Here is a 7,506-nt window from a genome sequence, read left to right on the forward strand (position 1 = left end):
CTATTGAAGGTGACAGCAACTGATATTTATGTTGTGATAGAAACAGCCGATACAAGAGTTGCTCCCCCTGATAGACTTTATGAAATTGTCCTGTTAATAGAAGGTGACATACAACGTACCATCAAAGGGGTATTTTGGGAAAATCTTTCATCTACGTATGACATTTTACTTTCGGAGGCTGACTGGCCCCCACCTTTTGTGCTCGCAGCGCCGCGAGGGGAGGAGGTAATCCTCCCGAGTTTCGCGAACACTGTCTCGAAAGAGCATGCGCAACATTTTGCAGAAGAGTGGGCTAGGGCTCTAGCACCGGCTCTGTACCGCAACCAATGTGGTTGGGATAAATTGTCCCCATGCCACGAGATTCCTTTACGGTCTCAGCCGCAGCTCAACCTCAATATCCCATACGGCGTGAAGCCAAAGCTTCCGTCGCGGCAATCCTTGAACAATTGGAATATCAGGGAGTTATTGAAACATGTGTGTCACCGATGAATAACCCTCTTTTTACTGTGACCAAGCCAGACGGGTCAAATCGTTTGGTTTTGGATTACCGGCATTTAAACTCGCATTGCCGTAGCTGTGCAGTACAGAATACTCACGGCTCTGCCCTAGTGGATAGTCTTGTGCGTAAGCGTTTTAAGACCACGCTTGACATTTCGAACGGTTTTTATGCCCACAGATTCGATAGCTTTAGCTCCCAATGGACCCGCTTTACATGCGCTGGGGTCCAAAAACAATTTCGGCGTCTCCCAATGGGCTATAAGAATAGTCCTGGTATATTTACCGCCCGCATAGTCTCTCTTTTGGAGAGGATCGCCCCGGATGCTTGCTCGTATGTGGATGACATATATCTCACAGACGACGAAATTTGGGAGCATCTGTGTCGAGGGAATTCGATAATTTGTACCTTTGCAGACATGGGTTACAAATTTAACTTTGCAAAATCGCACATTGCGGAGTACACAGTGTTGTTCCTGGGCTATGAGCTCAACAATTTGGAGAAATGCGCTCAGTTGCGCGCCCCTACAACACTGAAAAAATTACAGTCTTTACTGGGCTTTTTAAATTTCGGGAGGACATACATTCCGGAATATGCCCAGCGTATCAAGCCTTTGTATGCTTTGATACAACCAACTTTTTCCAAATCATGCTGGCTGCCTGAGCACTCAGCCATTTTGCAATCCATGCAGGCTGATCTGCTCGCTTCTAAATTCTTACTGACGCGTGATAACCACACCAACCTGGTGATAAGAATTATTCCTGGGACGGTGGGTTTCACGTACCTCACTTTTAATGAAGGAGACACAGTACCTATTGCTTACAAGTCACACTTGTACACTTCGGCTGAAATGCGGTTTTCCACTGTGGAGAAAGTTTTGACGGCTGTGCAGATGGCGATTCTTAAGGAACGTGCTCTGTCACAGGGGAAACGCATGTTGGTTGTTACACCCTGTCCTCATTTGGAGGCAGTTACGAAAGCCAGTGTACCAAATTCTAAAGCTTTGCTCCCTCGGTGGATTCAATGGGCTGCTTCCTTGACGTCCACGGATGTCATGTATATTTTTGACGCCTCATTACGGTCGCAGGAGTACTTGCAGTATGAATTTGTTCATCCTGCTCCTCTAGCAATGCGACCTTTGGAGGACTTCCATTGCATCATTTACACTGATGGTTCGGCGCATGTTGCGCATGGCTCAAAACACGCCTACGTTTCCGCATGTGCCATTGTTGTCGGTGCCATGGTGAACGATGAGTTCAAGTCCAGAGCTGCTTTTCATTTACTCCTGAGGCTTGAGCCGGGAGGTTGTATTTTTAAAAATTTTACCCTGATTTTAAAACCGTTGAATTTTTTCCCCCGTGTGTCCTTCCCCCCCTCCCCCTGGCATTAGTGCTTAACGCGCAGTGCTTAACTCGAGGCACTAACACCGCAGGGATTTACCTCGCATCGATTTAGGGTGCCAGACAAGGCAAGGCGTGTCAGACCTTACCCGCATTTTCCCTGATAGCTCGGCAGATTACTTGCCTATCCCCTCAGCGTGTGGCCGATTTTAGGGCCGTCATCTGCGGGGACCGGCAGGGAAAAGAGTAACGGCCATTTTAGTGAGGGCTCGCCTTCTACGTCGCACGGACGACGGCATAAAAACAGACGGTCATGGCTCCGCGCAGCGGACACGCATTACGGGCGCGCCGATCGCGCGCCGGAGTCAAGCCAGAGTCCTGCCCATCTGCGCCCGTTCGCGAACGACCGGGGCGCGGGGCAGGACCCCATGGCCCCACCCCTCCAACGGAGGCCCTAAGCAGCAGCAGCCCCCGATTATACTATTCCAAAGCTGATCTCCTTACATTTGGTAAGATGCCGACTCAAAGCTGCTTACATTCTTTAGAACCTGACTACATGCCCTCCCTCTGTAAAATATGTAACCAAGTACTTCCCACGATAAATAAAATAGCTAGAAAGGCAGCTAACCTTAAGATGATATTGTTAAACTGTAGTTCTTTGACTAAACATAAAATGGAGATTCACGACTTATTGATAAACAAAGATCTTGATGCCATGTTTCTCACTGAAACATGGCTAGAAGAAACATCCTCCCCTGACATTCTGGACGTAATACCTCCCAGTTATAGCCTACTGAGAATCGACAGACAAAAACAACGTGGAGGAGGGCTAGCATTAATCTATAAATCAGAGCTAGAATGCACCCTAATGAAAACTACCATAACTAATAGTGAATGTGGCATATTTACAATAAAAATAGAACCGACAAATGCGATCACTGGTTTATTAATATATCGACCCCCGGGAGCCGCGGCACCTTTCTGCAACCAACTCATTGAGTCGGCCACCCAGCTGGCAGTTAGATATAAAAAACTAATTATTTTAGGCGATCTAAATCTTCATTTTTTTTTTTTTTTTTTTTTTTTTAAAACCTTTATTGAAAGACACGTATAAGTACAAGCGCTGGCCTACAACCACAGGGGCCGGCCGCAAAGTCAGGAGAATCAAAATAACAAAGCAATGTATACGATAGGGTGAATACAGGATGGATGCAAATAAAGTCGTTACATCGCCAGCGCCAGGATAAAAGAGGTTTCATTTTACATTATATAAAGGAGGCAGCAACCATATCTACCAGCGCGACATGCAACATATACAGAAAAGAAGGGGGGGGGGCGGGAGGGAAATAGCCCCCCACGCAAGCAGACGACCACAGTAGGGCAAAGCCCAAAGACCTCACACGCCCATACCAGGTGCAGAATAGAGGAAGAATACCAGCAAACAAATAAAGTGGACGCCACACGTACAGCCCACCCGCCCCGAAAAAGGAGAAAGTGCAGACGCTAGCGAAACAGAGGAGTGAACACCAAGGGACATAGCCCACCCCCTGGAAAAAGGCAAAAAAGAGACCATAGAATAAAACAAACTAAAATAACAAACACCCCCACCACCCTACATCACTGTAATGGCTACGGCCTACCCCACTAAACAGCGTGCCTGTCGCCCAGAGTCACCCGAAATATAGAAAAAGAGAAAGGGAATTATAACGAAGAAAGAGAGGGGAATAAGAAAAGGAAGGAGAGGAAAAGGAAGAAAGAGAGAGGAGAGGAGCCAGCGACCGAGACATAAAACACTACCCCCCCGCAACAATAATGCACTAATCGAGGTCGAAAAGGAGAGTCAAAAAAGCCTACACCAGGATGTAAACAGGAACCATCCAGAATAACGAGGCCCGGAGATGCCATGTAAAAAGGGGACCCACAGGCATCCGGGCACGATCACCCCTGTCCACTTTTATGAAGAGTCGAGCCTCCCAACCCCGCCACAGCCAAAAAACAGCAGAACACAGTGGGTCCATACCAATCAGGAAAAGCCGGTGGGATCTCCGCAAAACACCGTCCCGGCAAACTAGAAGCAACCAGGAGAACTCGGCAACAGTCAGAATGGAAAAGTTCCTCAAAGATCCACGTGGTCAAGCACAGTATCTGGGCCGTCCAGCACGAAGCAAAGAAAACAGGATGTAGAAAGCACTGCAGCATCGGCACCGGGTCCGCTAGATCCCATAGAATCGAGCACCCAGCCGGAGATCCCAGCACAGCCGCCGGCGAAGTTTCAGGCAGTACAATTCGGGGAGACGACACTTCGTCACAAAATGGCGGAGCCACCATGGCAGCTATCCGCAACTCCAAGGCTCGACATTTCAAGGACAGGTCGATCCGCAGAGCAGACAGGGCAAACCAGATAGCACTCCGAGTAGGGGCCGCCCAAACCAAACGAGGGCTGGAGAAAGCAAATGCGGCAACCTCCCTGTCTCCAGGAGAAAGACACCCCGAGGGGCCATCCGCCATCTTAAGTACAGCACCCTCCGCCATCGCCGCAGGTTCTTCCAAGTCCATCAGGAGCACCGGCGGCCCCAGGGCTCACCGCCAAACCGCGGCGGATGGCGCTCGGCGGAGAAAGGAGAGTCACCAGAAGAACGGGCGTGCTCCCCACAGCACTCGGGGGGAGCCCAGCACCGGATCCCGGGCGGGACTAACAACAGGAGTGGGTTTCCCACTAGAGGGGTGCCGGACAGCGCGGCTTCTCTTCTTCGGGCCGGTAGGCGAACGGACATGCGGGGTGGCCCACCAGCGGGGGCGGGTCTGCCCCGGGGGTCCCGGCCCGCGGCTCTCAGGCTCCCACCATCGGGTCTCTCCACCGGTTCCGGACCGCCGGCACTCCGATCATCTCCGGGCAGGCACAGCACTCGAGGCCCCGGCGTCAGGGCCGGGAAGGCCAACAAAGTGACCAGGGCAGAACGCCGGAATCACTGCACGCCAGAGCCCCGGAAAAGGATGGTAAGTGACGGCTCTTCCCCAGTGACCAAATTCGGAACACCCCGAACAGGATGAAATACAGGATAGGTGGCGGGGAGGAAGAGATCACGGAGCGAGGCGGTTATGCGACCGTTCCGATCGCCATCTTGGCTCCTCCTCCTAAATCTTCATTTTGAAGACATTAAATCCAGCGAGGCACAACTTGTAGCTGTCGCATTAAATTCTGTGGATATAAAACTTCTTTCCACAATTCCCACACACCAGCAGGGTCATCTTCTAGACCCCATTTTTGCAAATTGGGAAGGCATTAAGATCCTACCCCCGATCCCAGTGATCTGGTCTGACCACAGCATTGTGCCATTTGAGATACTAACAGAATCTACAGGAACTATACCCATAAAGCACCCTCCTCAGAAACGACGTAATTGGAATACATTTACTCCTGAACTCTTTAATAGCATTTTAACAGAGTATCCCCCAACAATAGGTAGTACCTTACAGGAGGTTTGGGACAACTATGAATTATGGATAGCGAAAGCGCTAGATAAGATTGCTCCTTGGACAGCCAAACCTCCAGTAAGGCAATCCAGAACTGCTCCATGGTTCTCAGAGAAACTTAGAATAGCAAAGGCTCAATGTAAATATACGGAGCGAAGATGGAGAAAAAGCTACACACCTGAACTCAAAGCGAGTTACAAAATTGAACTAAAAAATTATCAGAAACTGGTCAGAGCGGAGAAAAGTATTCATTATAAAAATAGAATTGAGCAAGCAGACAATCCCACGAGAGAACTATTTAGTATCTACAAAGAACTCACAATCCCCTCACGGCTAGATGCTCAAGACACATACTCTGTTGAGATATGTGAGCAAATTGCTGATTTCTTTGTAGAGAAGGTGGATAGAATCCATGCCACCTTTGTAAGCAATTTAACTCCCGTAAACACCAACGCGGACTCCAGATCCACCCTAATATATAAATCTCCACTTACCAGTTTTAAAACCCCGGATAGACCTGATTTGCTGGAAATCATTAATGGCATACAGTCCGGCTCCCCCACCGACGCATGTCCTCCTGATCGGTGTAAGGGAGTTATGGAAAGCACATTACTGGATCACATTAGGCATATGATCACTCTATCATTCCAAGATTGCTATGTTCCAGAAGTTTGGAAAACTGCCCAAGTCCTGCCATTAAAGAAAAAGCCCAACACTCATATTTCCCAGTTCCAAAATCTCCGCCCAATCTCCCTTCTCCCTTTCTGTGCTAAAATCATAGAAAAAATCGCTAATAAACAGCTCATGGAGTTCTTAGAGAAAGAAGCTCTCCTTCCCTCCTCCCAGTCAGGATTTAGATCAGGCTACTCGACTGAGTCGGCAGTTCTATATTCGACTGAATGCATTCGGCAGATAGTGGACGAGGGCGAGACAGCGGCGTTGGTCCTATTGGACCTTAGTGCAGCATTTGACACCGTGCTGCACTCAACGCTGCTGTCTCGTCTCTCGGACATAGGAGTAATGGGATCAGCATTTGCTTGGCTACGCTCCTTTCTGACCGACAGAAGTTTTCAGCTACACTGCCCACCCTTTAGATCATCTCCTCGGAAGGTGAGCCATAAGGTTCCACAGGGCTCAAGTCTCAGCCCTACGTTATTTAACATCTGTTAGACCTGTCTGCTTCTGGGAAGACTCTAACCATCGTGATTTATTTTTGTCCCCCTTAGCCTCCCAGAGTTTCTATTTTTATTTTTACATATGTCCATCAGGAATTTTTTAATGCTGTCAGGGGGCTAGGTGTTCCTTGGCGATGACGCCATTTTTCCCTCATAACCTGTGAGGCCTAGTCAGCCCCCTTGAAAATCTAGGGATCTCCAGAAACCTAAGATGGTGTCCTCCAACTGCCATAACGGACACTACTGGAGGACAGGTCCATAGGATAACATTAGGGAACTTTCTAGAATTGACTAGAGACTTCTGCAGGTCTCAGGCCACCCTATATAAGGCCAGTGACCAGCAGCCATTTTGTGCTGACCCCAGAGTAGAGGAGTGAGGCAGTGGTGAGAGGAGGTGGACACACTGAGAGCGGCTAGTTTGTCACTGAGGCTGACAGTTACTTCAGAAGATTGTTCCCCCTATCGCCTCTGACCGATCCCTCTCCCAAAGACAACAACTAATGACAAAGAAAACGAGTTACTGGAGGAAGAAGACCCTTTTATTTCAGGGCCCCAGTAAAACCACTCAGAACACCCTTAATTGGGGGTATTTCTGCAAGTCAACTCCCAGCGCTGTGCTTACCAAGTTCGTGGAGTAGCTGAAGTGGAGACGAGTGTCTGTGGCACCCTGGCGACCTGAGGAGCGTAGGCGCCGTGTGGGGACATCCTTCCTGTGAGGCTAAAGTGAGGAGGGACTGAAGGGAAGCAGCGGCGCTGCTCCGACCGGCATCGGGACCCCGGGGGCACCGGCCGCGTCAAGTGAAGGAGGAGGCGCGTCCGCGCATGTCCGGCACCGAGACGCTTTGGTGAGGCAGGAGGGGCCTAGGTTCGAGCAGGCCCAGGAGAGTAGCGTCTACCCCGAGAGGCGAGGTCCACGGAGGCGCCAAGGAGCAGAGCGACGTGGGAGGCGGAGTTCAGGAGAGCGTCGCGCATGCCCGGTGAAGTGTCGTCTCACCACGGAGGAAGCTGAGGAGAACCGGTG

This window comes from Lissotriton helveticus, chromosome 6 (genome assembly GCF_964261635.1).
Source record: "Lissotriton helveticus chromosome 6, aLisHel1.1, whole genome shotgun sequence".
NCBI lineage: Eukaryota > Metazoa > Chordata > Amphibia > Caudata > Salamandridae > Lissotriton > Lissotriton helveticus.